Here is a 13341-nt window from a genome sequence, read left to right as displayed (position 1 = left end):
ACAATTCTATCTAAGTTTGGTGGTGAGTATTTCATTCATCTCTGCCCAGTTTTCGAAATTCCCCACTGTTACACGTTTTTGGGTAGTTAGTGTTGAAATCTTGTGATTTTGGGTGTTTAGGGATACTCCAAGATGGATTCTAAGTGGGTTCTACCCCTACTTCATATGGGCTGAGGTAAGAAGTGCTCAAACCCTTGTGATTTGTCATTTTTATGAGCCCTAGGTTGATGTATGTATCTGACATTGGTTATGTTAGTGTATTTGGTGATGTTGGTGCACAATTGGGAGATTGGTATTGCTTGAGGAGCTTTGGTAAAGCTTGGAGTTAAGGTTGGTGAAGAATTCCACAGAAGAGGCTCAATTGGTTTGGCTACAAGAGGTACGGTTTAAGTTTCATTTAAGTACCGTGTGTTGTGATGAGAATTCCTAGGCTAGATGCCCCTAGGATTAAGTTTGGATTGTGTAAATAGTTGGTGCTAATATACATAGTTGATATGTAATGTGAATTAATAATTGGGTTGAGAATTGTGTGACCTTGTATGCTTGGTGTATTGAGAATTTGATGTACTGGGTAATGAGTATTGATTTGTGGTTTATGCATTTAAATTGTGAAAAATGGGCCGAAGGCCGTGAATTTTGGGCTGGAGGCCAGAAAGAGGTAAGAAAGGTAAGTCGATGTGTGCATTGTATGATGGCACAAGTGATTGGATGAATTTCAGATAATGAATATATGAATGATTAGGTTGGTTATTGAATAATAAGGTTTGAGAAGTTGAAGTGTGGAATTTGGTAATTTTGGGTGAAATTATGTAGACGAGGTATGTTTAGTTCGGTTGAGATATATTATGTGATCATATATGTGATTATGATTATTGATGCCTTGATGGTATGATGATGCATTAGAGATATGTATGTTGTGATATATGCTTGGGGAATTATTAAGGTTGATTTGTGGGTGAAATCACGTGATAGTGAGTATGATATTGATTACGTATAATGATGGTTGATTGGAAATGGTATTATTGGAAATTGGGATGAGGAAGGATGTATGACATGATATTGTATTTGTCCTTTAGCCATTTGATTGAGAAGTGTTAAAATGGTTAGATGTGATTTTGGGAATTTTTGGTAAAGTGTCAATGTGTGAGTTGAGGATGGCTTGATGTGGATTTTGGTACATTTTGATTGATTTCAAAAAGGGTTGAAATTGGCATGTTTTGGTTGATTTTGAAAAGAGTTGAAAATGGCTTGTTTTGAAAATGGCACCTAGTGGTTTTGTATGAAAACATGGTTTTTGGGCATACTTTGACGGGACATAACTTGGACTATGGATCTCTGTTTTGTGCCAAATTTATTTAGAAATGAAATTGGATCCGGGATGTCCATGTCGTTTGAAGAACGGGTGAAAAATGATTTAAAATGAGAAAGTTATGTCCGTCGGAAGATTGGGGGTTGAATCTGTAAATTCTGCAGCTTTTAATTTAGAAAATTTTTAGCAGAATGACCCTCCACGCGTAGGCGCACTTGGCGCGTACGCGTCGTTCTTCAAGAAGGCACTATCCACGCGTGCGCGTGGTGTGCGCGGGTGCGTCGATGCACTGCACCAAATGCCCAGCTATTTTCTCGAGAGTTGTGCCAGTTTTGTGCCTGGGGCGCAAAAGCACCCACGCGTACGCGTGGCTAACGCTTGCGCATCGTTTGGCTATTTTTCAACCCGCGCGTTCGCGCGTATGACGCTTGCGCGTCGATGAGTTTTGTGGCCATCCACGCGTGCGCGTGGAGTGCACGTATGCGTGGTCCTGTTTTCATGCCAAAGTTGATTTTTGAGTTTTAAAAGCCAAATCTCATACTTCTAAGCCTCCGATCTCACCTCTTATGTATTAAATCATTCTGATATGCCTAGCAATGAGCTAGGGGATGTGGTAACTTGCGAGTGAAGCAAGGGGAAAAGTTATGATCAATGATGATCAAAGATGATTATATGAGATATGGAGGATGACGGTGGAAGTACCGTGTATGCCATGAGCCGGAGGGCTATATTTATTGATAAATGGCCCGTTCTTGATTGGACCATGAGCCGGATGGCTGAATTATTGCCGGGTTACGGCAAAGCCATTATTGTTTATGGCTGAGTATAAATGCATATATGATTAATGAATGAATATGTTAAATGGATAATAATAAAAAAAATATTGAAATGTGATGTGCGACCCCGGGTAGTAGGCAGTGGCGTTGTCCACCTGCTCCAGGTATGAGACGGAAAAGGAGGATTATGATAAACGAGTTTAATCGTGGGGTTTTGAATAAATGTGTATTTGTGATACCTGGGTAGTAGCAAGGGTCATGGTTCGTCCCGCTTGCTCCGGGTCATTGTCTGAGGATTGATAATAATGAAGGGTGATTATGAATAAATGTTTATTTGTGATACTTGGGTAGTAGCAAGGGTTGTGGTTCGTCCCACTTGCTCCAAGTTAATGTTTGAGATTTGGTAACAATGAATGTTGATAATATAAATTGAGATTGAATGAATATATGTTTGAGATGCCTGGGCAGTAGCAAGGGTTGTGGTTCGTCCCACTTGCTCCGGGCCAATGCTTGAGATACCTGGGTAGTAGCAAGGGTTGTGGTTCGTCCCACTTGCTCCAGGTCAGAGATTGCGACGCCTGGGTAGTAGCGGCAGTAGTGATTATTTCACTGGCTCTGGGTTGAGCGGGCAGTAGCAAGGGGGTTGTAGCTCAAACCTACTTGCTCCGCAAGGGGTGTTTCTGTCCAATGGTTAGCTACCAGGACATGTCGGGTTGGCTATATAACCGACAGATGATATCATCAGCCATAGGGCAGGCATTCATCATTTGCATATGTTTGAATTGTTTGGGTTTGCCATTTGTCTTGGATTTCTACATCATATATGCCATGTTACCTGACTATATGCTACTTGTTATATTTGTATCACGTTTGTGTATTACTTGCTTGTATTGCTTGTGTTTGTACAACTGAGAGGCCCCTCATGCTGGTGTCGGTGGGTGTGAGGGTTGTTCTTGATGGGATGAATTGATGATGCGATTGCATGATGATGTATTGATATAGAACTGCTGAGGCAGAACAGCTGGTGATGGTTTTGCTTATGATTCTGAGTCTGATTCGTGGAAGAGTCAGCGAGTTGGGAAACATGTGAAACATGAATTGAATTTAGCACTCCCTTATGACAGTTGCCTATTCATGGATTAGCGAGAACCTAGGATGAATAATTGGTGAAGAAGTTTAGGATGCTTAGTGAGTTTTTGTTGCAGTACATTGAATTTATTTGGCACTTTTACCGTACTGGGAACCCATGAGCCCGGGGTTCTCATTTCGTATATATCTCTTGTTTTTCAGATACAGGTCCAGGTGCTCAGAAGTGAGTTGTGGGTCGTCTGAGAGACGACGAAGATCTTTATTTCCTCTACTTTGTGTTTTGATTAGAATCTCTCCACCTTTGTTTTGGAAAGTTTATATTATGTATTGAACTCTTTGAATTTGCCTATAGAGACTCTCATGTTTCCTTCGGGAGAGATTAGGATATACTGTTGTCAACTAATTTCATAATGTACTCTAGCCGACCTAAACTTCGCGGGTCACGACTAGTAGCTATTTACTTATGTTATATATATCTATCTGTTATCTATCTCTTTATCTCCTCTACGCCTTGTCCGTATATCGTTTTCGGCTTCACGGTTTATCTTTTGTTGTCGAAACGTGAGAGATACATCTTCGCGATTTTATTTCTACTCTTTTCAGGCTTCTCGATTAATACTCCTTTCGAAATTACCTATATTTATTTATTAAAAATCCACCTGAGAGTCGTACCACCGTAATATCATTGACTTATGACTCGAGCATAAGGATTTGAATATTAGGGTGTTACATTATGGTATCAGAGCAGTTCGTCCTCGTGAGCCTGAGGGATGGAACTGCTTATGCTTCAATGCATACTCTGAGTCTGTGCCTGTGCTAGTTAGGGTATCCAATCGATACATCTAGCATGAAGTCCATGAGTGTACCTTTGGTACTTTGAAGCACTATACTTCCGATATTGAGACTGATCAACTTGATATCGATTGTTTGGTGTGTATAGGAACCAGATGGCACCTCGTGGACCCGGTCGGGGACGTGAAAGAGATCGTACTAATACGCAGGAACCGGAAATCAACCCGAATAACCCGGTAAACCTTATGGCGGCGTTGGAGAATATGGCTGCTGCTATGCAGGCCACTACGGAGGCTCTTGGGCAACAGATGAACAATAATGGCAATGGCGGAAGGGAAGCTCAGGGCCCGATGACACTGGCAACCTTCTTAAAGGTTAATCCACCTAAGTTCAAGGGAACCACCAATCCGACTGAAGCTGATACTTGGTTTCAGGCCATGGAGCGAGCACTGCAAGCGCAGTTGGTGCCTGAAGAGCAGCGTGTTGAGTTCGCTACCTATCTACTCACGGGGGAAGCATCGCATTGGTGGCAAGGGGCTCGACGTCTCCTGCAACAGGGGAATGATCATATCACTTGGGATGCCTTCCAGGTGGAATTCTATAAGAAGTACTTTCCGAATTCCGCCAGGACAGCCAAGGAATTGGAGTTACTGCAGCTAAAGCAAGGTGCTATGTCCATATCTGAGTATACAGACAAATTTGAGGAGCTATTCAGGTTTTCCCGCATGTGTCAAGGAGCTCCGGGAGACTTCGAGGAATGGAAATGTATTAAGTATGAAGGAGGGCTCCGGAGCGACATCTTAAGTTCAGTGGGACCAATGGAGATCCGAACTTTTTTAGAGTTAGTGAATAAGAGCAGAATTGCTGAAGAGTGTGTGAAAAGGAGGGTTGCAGAGAAGGGAAGTCATAGAGAGCACAACCAAGGATTCGAACCAAGGGGTCGAGAGTTTAAGGAGAGAGGATACGTACAACACTTTCCCCAAGGACAGAATAACTTTGCGACGAGTAAGGAGTCCCAAAGGAATGGTAAGGGAAAACGAGCAGCGGCTGCTTCTGATGTTTCAAGCTGTCAGAGATGTGGAAGTCATCACCCAAATAGGCCGTGCCGATTGGGGTTAGGTGTATGTTACAAGTGCGGGTTACCAGGGCATGTATCAAGAAATTGCCAACAAGGAGAGAGTCAGGATGCGGGCCGATTGCGACAGTAAGATTGAGGTAATTGCCTTAATACAAATGGATAAATGCCTGTGATGTAAATGACTTTCTGTTGAGAATGATGTGTTGTGTTTGTTATGTAGTTGGTTGATTTCTGGATTTTTGGTGAAATGGATTGAACTCGTGACTTTTAGTTCCTTTGATTTAAATAGATAAGGGATGGTCCTAAATGATGGATTTGGAAACGTTAATTCGAATTGTCGGTCAAGTTAAGTGGTGGTTTAGTACTTGAGGAAATAAGTGATGGAACTAATACTTGACGAGAAATCAAGGTGGCATAGCGGAAGCTTGCTAAAGCGTTAACATAGTATGGTAATAATAAGGAAAAGTAGAGCATGATTGGAAATGCTTTATGCTTTGAGTACTTAAAAGTTTAGTGAGCTTATGCAGATAATGATTCTAGGTAATTGGAATTAATTGCGGCTGTGAGCCTTGATGGTTCTGAAACGGATGAGGAAATTATCATTGATGCATAATTGGATTTAGATGATGAGAGAGTGCGAGTTGTCGTGTTTGAGAGATGAGTACCATGATGTTTGGTCATAGTGACCTTGGAATTAGATTGAGATTTATAATGATTGGTTTTGAAAGACGAATGTGAAAGCCACTAAATTGAAATATAGATGCAGTACTGAGATTGGTTTGAGGGAGCCCGTGACGGGTGGTAAACTCCAATTTTTGGGGAGGTACTGTTGAAAATTTTTCTCCAAAAAATTTGAAAGAGTGCTGGTTATGGTTTTGAGGATAATTTTTTATATGAGTAACTTTAACGAAAGAGATGTGTCTCGAATGCTTTTATAGATTATTAAAGGAAAGTGGATTCTCATGATTTTTGTTAAATTTTTATTTCAAACTCATTTGCTTTCTAGAAATGAAAGGGGTTTTTGATTGATGAGTCAGAGACTTTATAACAGCAAGTCATGTAGAAATTCGAAGGTTTGAGAATAAGAAAGTAAGTTTGGAGGTTATGCTTGGAGTTGAGCTGTGATTAGTGGTAATTGGCTTGGCAGAGGGAGAGGATAGTGATGGATGGAATTTTCGAGGGCGAAAATTTCTGTTAGAAGGGTAGAATGTAATACCCAGTCTAACCGAAATTTAGTAAATAATAAATTAAATAGGAGCGAATATGGTTGGAAGATTTGGCAATTGGAATTTGATAATTTAAATATGATATTTGGATTCAGTGAATTTTTCCGAGTCGGAAAATATAGTTTTCTGCGTAAAAGTGCGCAGTGGAATTTTGACCGGCAGTACCGGCTGAGATCTGTCTGGTACTACAACTGAGAAAATTGATTATGGGTAAATAAGATTAAGAAATGAGGAATTATAATTAGGGAAGGTAGAAATATTTAAAGTGCGATTTAGAGCGCTAATCTTAAAGGTTTTGGCCCAAAATTGGGCCAATGGGCAAAAATAAGTGAACCGGTCCTAAGTGGGCCCAAGACCCAACATATATAAATATTAGTTGTGAGCATTTCAGCTCATTTTACCCTAAAAAGAAGGGTTGGGGCGCTGATTTGAGAAGAGAGAAGAGAAGAGAGAAAACCTAACTCTCTTTGATCTTCAAACCACCATAACTTGAGCTACGGAGCTCCGATTAACGAGCCGTTTGTGGCCACGCGTTGCTCTTCTCATCCTCTACAATTCTATCTAAGTTTGGTGGTGAGTATTTCATTCATCTCTGCCCAGTTTTCGAAATTCCCCACTGTTACACGTTTTTGGGTAGTTAGTGTTGAAATCTTGTGATTTTGGGTGTTTAGGGATACTCCAAGATGGATTCTAAGTGGGTTCTACCCCTACTTCATATGGGCTGAGGTAAGAAGTGCTCAAACCCTTGTGATTTGTCATTTTTATGAGCCCTAGGTTGATGTATGTATCTGACATTGGTTATGTTAGTGTATTTGGTGATGTTGGTGCACAATTGGGAGATTGGTATTGCTTGAGGAGCTTTGGTAAAGCTTGGAGTTAAGGTTGGTGAAGAATTCCACAGAAGAGGCTCAATTGGTTTGGCTACAAGAGGTACGGTTTAAGTTTCATTTAAGTACCGTGTGTTGTGATGAGAATTCCTAGGCTAGATGCCCCTAGGATTAAGTTTGGATTGTGTAAATAGTTGGTGCTAATATACATAGTTGATATGTAATGTGAATTAATAATTGGGTTGAGAATTGTGTGACCTTGTATGCTTGGTGTATTGAGAATTTGATGTACTGGGTAATGAGTATTGATTTGTGGTTTATGCATTTAAATTGTGAAAAATGGGCCGAAGGCCGTGAATTTTGGGCCGGAGGCCAGAAAGAGGTAAGAAAGGTAAGTCGATGTGTGCATTGTATGATGGCACAAGTGATTGGATGAATTTCAGATAATGAATATATGAATGATTAGGTTGGTTATTGAATAATAAGGTTTGAGAAGTTGAAGTGTGGAATTTGGTAATTTTGGGTGAAATTATGTAGACGAGGTATGTTTAGTTCGGTTGAGATATATTATGTGATCATATATGTGATTATGATTATTGATGCCTTGATGGTATGATGATGCATTAGAGATATGTATGTTGTGATATATGCTTGGGGAATTATTAAGGTTGATTTGTGGGTGAAATCACGTGATAGTGAGTATGATATTGATTACGTATAATGATGGTTGATTGGAAATGGTATTATTGGAAATTGGGATGAGGAAGGATGTATGACATGATATTGTATTTGTCCTTTAGCCATTTGATTGAGAAGTGTTAAAATGGTTAGATGTGATTTTGGGAATTTTTGGTAAAGTGTCAATGTGTGAGTTGAGGATGGCTTGATGTGGATTTTGGTACATTTTGATTGATTTCAAAAAGGGTTGAAATTGGCATGTTTTGGTTGATTTTGAAAAGAGTTGAAAATGGCTTGTTTTGAAAATGGCACCTAGTGGTTTTGTATGAAAACATGGTTTTTGGGCATACTTTGACGGGACATAACTTGGACTATGGATCTCTGTTTTGTGCCAAATTTATTTAGAAATGAAATTGGATCCGGGATGTCCATGTCGTTTGAAGAACGGGTGAAAAATGATTTAAAATGAGAAAGTTATGTCCGTCGGAAGATTGGGGGTTGAATCTGTAAATTCTGCAGCTTTTAATTTAGAAAATTTTTAGCAGAATGACCCTCCACGCGTAGGCGCACTTGGCGCGTACGCGTCGTTCTTCAAGAAGGCACTATCCACGCGTGCGCGTGGTGTGCGCGGGTGCGTCGATGCGCTGCACCAAATGCCCAGCTATTTTCTCGAGAGTTGTGCCAGTTTTGTGCCTGGGGCGCAAAAGCACCCACGCGTACGCGTGGCTAACGCTTGCGCATCGTTTGGCTATTTTTCAACCCGCGCGTTCGCGCGTATGACGCTTGCGCGTCGATGAGTTTTGTGGCCATCCACGCGTGCGCGTGGAGTGCACGTATGCGTGGTCCTGTTTTCATGCCAAAGTTGATTTTTGAGTTTTAAAAGCCAAATCTCATACTTCTAAGCCTCCGATCTCACCTCTTATGTATTAAATCATTCTGATATGCCTAGCAATGAGCTAGGGGATGTGGTAACTTGCGAGTGAAGCAAGGGGAAAAGTTATGATCAATGATGATCAAAGATGATTATATGAGATATGGAGGATGACGGTGGAAGTACCGTGTATGCCATGAGCCGGAGGGCTATATTTATTGATAAATGGCCCGTTCTTGATTGGACCATGAGCCGGATGGCTGAATTATTGCCGGGTTACGGCAAAGCCATTATTGTTTATGGCTGAGTATAAATGCATATATGATTAATGAATGAATATGTTAAATGGATAATAATAAAAAAAATATTGAAATGTGATGTGCGACCCCGGGTAGTAGGCAGTGGCGTTGTCCACCTGCTCCAGGTATGAGACGGAAAAGGAGGATTATGATAAACGAGTTTAATCGTGGGGTTTTGAATAAATGTGTATTTGTGATACCTGGGTAGTAGCAAGGGTCATGGTTCGTCCCGCTTGCTCCGGGTCATTGTCTGAGGATTGATAATAATGAAGGGTGATTATGAATAAATGTTTATTTGTGATACTTGGGTAGTAGCAAGGGTTGTGGTTCGTCCCACTTGCTCCAAGTTAATGTTTGAGATTTGGTAACAATGAATGTTGATAATATAAATTGAGATTGAATGAATATATGTTTGAGATGCCTGGGCAGTAGCAAGGGTTGTGGTTCGTCCCACTTGCTCCGGGCCAATGCTTGAGATACCTGGGTAGTAGCAAGGGTTGTGGTTCGTCCCACTTGCTCCAGGTCAGAGATTGCGACGCCTGGGTAGTAGCGGCAGTAGTGATTATTTCACTGGCTCTGGGTTGAGCGGGCAGTAGCAAGGGGGTTGTAGCTCAAACCTACTTGCTCCGCAAGGGGTGTTTCTGTCCAATGGTTAGCTACCAGGACATGTCGGGTTGGCTATATAACCGACAGATGATATCATCAGCCATAGGGCAGGCATTCATCATTTGCATATGTTTGAATTGTTTGGGTTTGCCATTTGTCTTGGATTTCTACATCATATATGCCATGTTACCTGACTATATGCTACTTGTTATATTTGTATCACGTTTGTGTATTACTTGCTTGTATTGCTTGTGTTTGTACAACTGAGAGGCCCCTCATGCTGGTGTCGGTGGGTGTGAGGGTTGTTCTTGATGGGATGAATTGATGATGCGATTGCATGATGATGTATTGATATAGAACTGCTGAGGCAGAACAGCTGGTGATGGTTTTGCTTATGATTCTGAGTCTGATTCGTGGAAGAGTCAGCGAGTTGGGAAACATGTGAAACATGAATTGAATTTAGCACTCCCTTATGACAGTTGCCTATTCATGGATTAGCGAGAACCTAGGATGAATAATTGGTGAAGAAGTTTAGGATGCTTAGTGAGTTTTTGTTGCAGTACATTGAATTTATTTGGCACTTTTACCGTACTGGGAACCCATGGGCCCGGGGTTCTCATTTCGTATATATCTCTTGTTTTTCAGATACAGGTCTAGGTGCTCAGAAGTGAGTTGTGGGTCGTCTGAGAGACGACGAAGATCTTTATTTCCTCTACTTTGTGTTTTGATTAGAATCTCTCCACCTTTGTTTTGGAAAGTTTATATTATGTATTGAACTCTTTGAATTTGCCTATAGAGACTCTCATGTTTCCTTCGGGAGAGATTAGGATATACTGTTGTCAACTAATTTCATAATGTACTCTAGCCGACCTAAACTTCGCGGGTCACGACTAGTAGCTATTTACTTATGTTATATATATCTATCTGTTATCTATCTCTTTATCTCCTCTACGCCTTGTCCGTATATCGTTTTCGGCTTCACGGTTTATCTTTTGTTGTCGAAACGTGAGAGATACATCTTCGCGATTTTATTTCTACTCTTTTCAGGCTTCTCGATTAATACTCCTTTCGAAATTACCTATATTTATTTATTAAAAATCCACCTGAGAGTCGTACCACCGTAATATCATTGACTTATGACTCGAGCATAAGGATTTGAATATTAGGGTGTTACATTATGGTATCAGAGCAGTTCGTCCTCGTGAGCCTGAGGGATAGAACTGCTTATGCTTCAATGCATACTCTGAGTCTGTGCCTGTGCTAGTTAGGGTATCCAATCGATACATCTAGCATGAAGTCCATGAGTGTACCTTTGGTACTTTGAAGCACTATACTTCCGATATTGAGACTGATCAACTTGATATCGATTGTTTGGTGTGTATAGGAACCAGATGGCACCTCGTGGACCCGGTCGGGGACGTGAAAGAGATCGTACTAATACGCAGGAACCGGAAATCAACCCGAATAACCCGGTAAACCTTATGGCGGCGTTGGAGAATATGGCTGCTGCTATGCAGGCCACTACGGAGGCTCTTGGGCAACAGATGAACAATAATGGCAATGGCGGAAGGGAAGCTCAGGGCCCGATGACACTGGCAACCTTCTTAAAGGTTAATCCACCTAAGTTCAAGGGAACCACCAATCCGACTGAAGCTGATACTTGGTTTCAGGCCATGGAGCGAGCACTGCAAGCGCAGTTGGTGCCTGAAGAGCAGCGTGTTGAATTCGCTACCTATCTACTCACGGGGAAAGCATCGCATTGGTGGCAAGGGGCTCGACGTCTCCTGCAACAGGGGAATGATCATATCACTTGGGATGCCTTCCAGGTGGAATTCTATAAGAAGTACTTTCCGAATTCCGCCAGGACAGCCAAGGAATTGGAGTTACTGCAGCTAAAGCAAGGTGCTATGTCCATATCTGAGTATACAGACAAATTTGAGGAGCTATTCAGGTTTTCCCGCATGTGTCAAGGAGCTCCGGGAGACTTCGAGGAATGGAAATGTATTAAGTATGAAGGAGGGCTCCGGAGCGACATCTTAAGTTCAGTGGGACCAATGGAGATCCGAACTTTTTCAGAGTTAGTGAATAAGAGCAGAATTGCTGAAGAGTGTGTGAAAAGGAGGGTTGCAGAGAAGGGAAGTCATAGAGAGCACAACCAAGGATTCGAACCAAGGGGTCGAGAGTTTAAGGAGAGAGGATACGTACAACACTTTCCCCAAGGACAGAATAACTTTGCGACGAGTAAGGAGTCCCAAAGGAATGGTAAGGGAAAACGAGCAGCGGCTGCTTCTGATGTTTCAAGCTGTCAGAGATGTGGAAGTCATCACCCAAATAGGCCGTGCCGATTGGGGTTAGGTGTATGTTACAAGTGCGGGTTACCAGGGCATGTATCAAGAAATTGCCAACAAGGAGAGAGTCAGGATGCGGGCCGATTGCGACAGTAAGATTGAGGTAATTGCCTTAATACAAATGGATAAATGCCTGTGATGTAAATGACTTTCTGTTGAGAATGATGTGTTGTGTTTGTTATGTAGTTGGTTGATTTCTGGATTTTTGGTGAAATGGATTGAACTCGTGACTTTTAGTTCCTTTGATTTAAATAGATAAGGGATGGTCCTAAATGATGGATTTGGAAACGTTAATTCGAATTGTCGGTCAAGTTAAGTGGTGGTTTAGTACTTGAGGAAATAAGTGATGGAACTAATACTTGACGAGAAATCAAGGTGGCATAGCGGAAGCTTGCTAAAGCGTTAACATAGTATGGTAATAATAAGGAAAAGTAGAGCATGATTGGAAATGCTTTATGCTTTGAGTACTTAAAAGTTTAGTGAGCTTATGCAGATAATGATTCTAGGTAATTGGAATTAATTGCGGCTGTGAGCCTTGATGGTTCTGAAACGGATGAGGAAATTATCATTGATGCATAATTGGATTTAGATGATGAGAGAGTGCGAGTTGTCGTGTTTGAGAGATGAGTACCATGATGTTTGGTCATAGTGACCTTGGAATTAGATTGAGATTTATAATGATTGGTTTTGAAAGACGAATGTGAAAGCCACTAAATTGAAATATAGATGCAGTACTGAGATTGGTTTGAGGGAGCCCGTGACGGGTGGTAAACTCCAATTTTTGGGGAGGTACTGTTGAAAATTTTTCTCCAAAAAATTTGAAAGAGTGCTGGTTATGGTTTTGAGGATAATTTTTTATATGAGTAACTTTAACGAAAGAGATGTGTCTCGAATGCTTTTATAGATTATTAAAGGAAAGTGGATTCTCATGATTTTTGTTAAATTTTTATTTCAAACTCATTTGCTTTCTAGAAATGAAAGGGGTTTTTGATTGATGAGTCAGAGACTTTATAACAGCAAGTCATGTAGAAATTCGAAGGTTTGAGAATAAGAAAGTAAGTTTGGAGGTTATGCTTGGAGTTGAGCTGTGATTAGTGGTAATTGGCTTGGCAGAGGGAGAGGATAGTGATGGATGGAATTTTCGAGGGCGAAAATTTCTGTTAGAAGGGTAGAATGTAATACCCAGTCTAACCGAAATTTAGTAAATAATAAATTAAATAGGAGCGAATATGGTTGGAAGATTTGGCAATTGGAATTTGATAATTTAAATATGATATTTGGATTCAGTGAATTTTTCCGAGTCGGAAAATATAGTTTTCTGCGTAAAAGTGCGCAGTGGAATTTTGACCGGCAGTACCGGCTGAGATCTGTCTGGTACTACAACTGAGAAAATTGATTATGGGTAAATAAGATTAAGAAATGAGGAATTATAATTAGGGAAG

Source organism: Arachis ipaensis, chromosome B10 (genome assembly GCF_059453495.1).
Source record: "Arachis ipaensis isolate K30076 ecotype BB chromosome B10, ASM5945349v1, whole genome shotgun sequence".
In the NCBI taxonomy this organism is placed as follows: Eukaryota; Viridiplantae; Streptophyta; class Magnoliopsida; order Fabales; family Fabaceae; genus Arachis; species Arachis ipaensis.
This window is presented reverse-complemented; position numbering follows the sequence as displayed.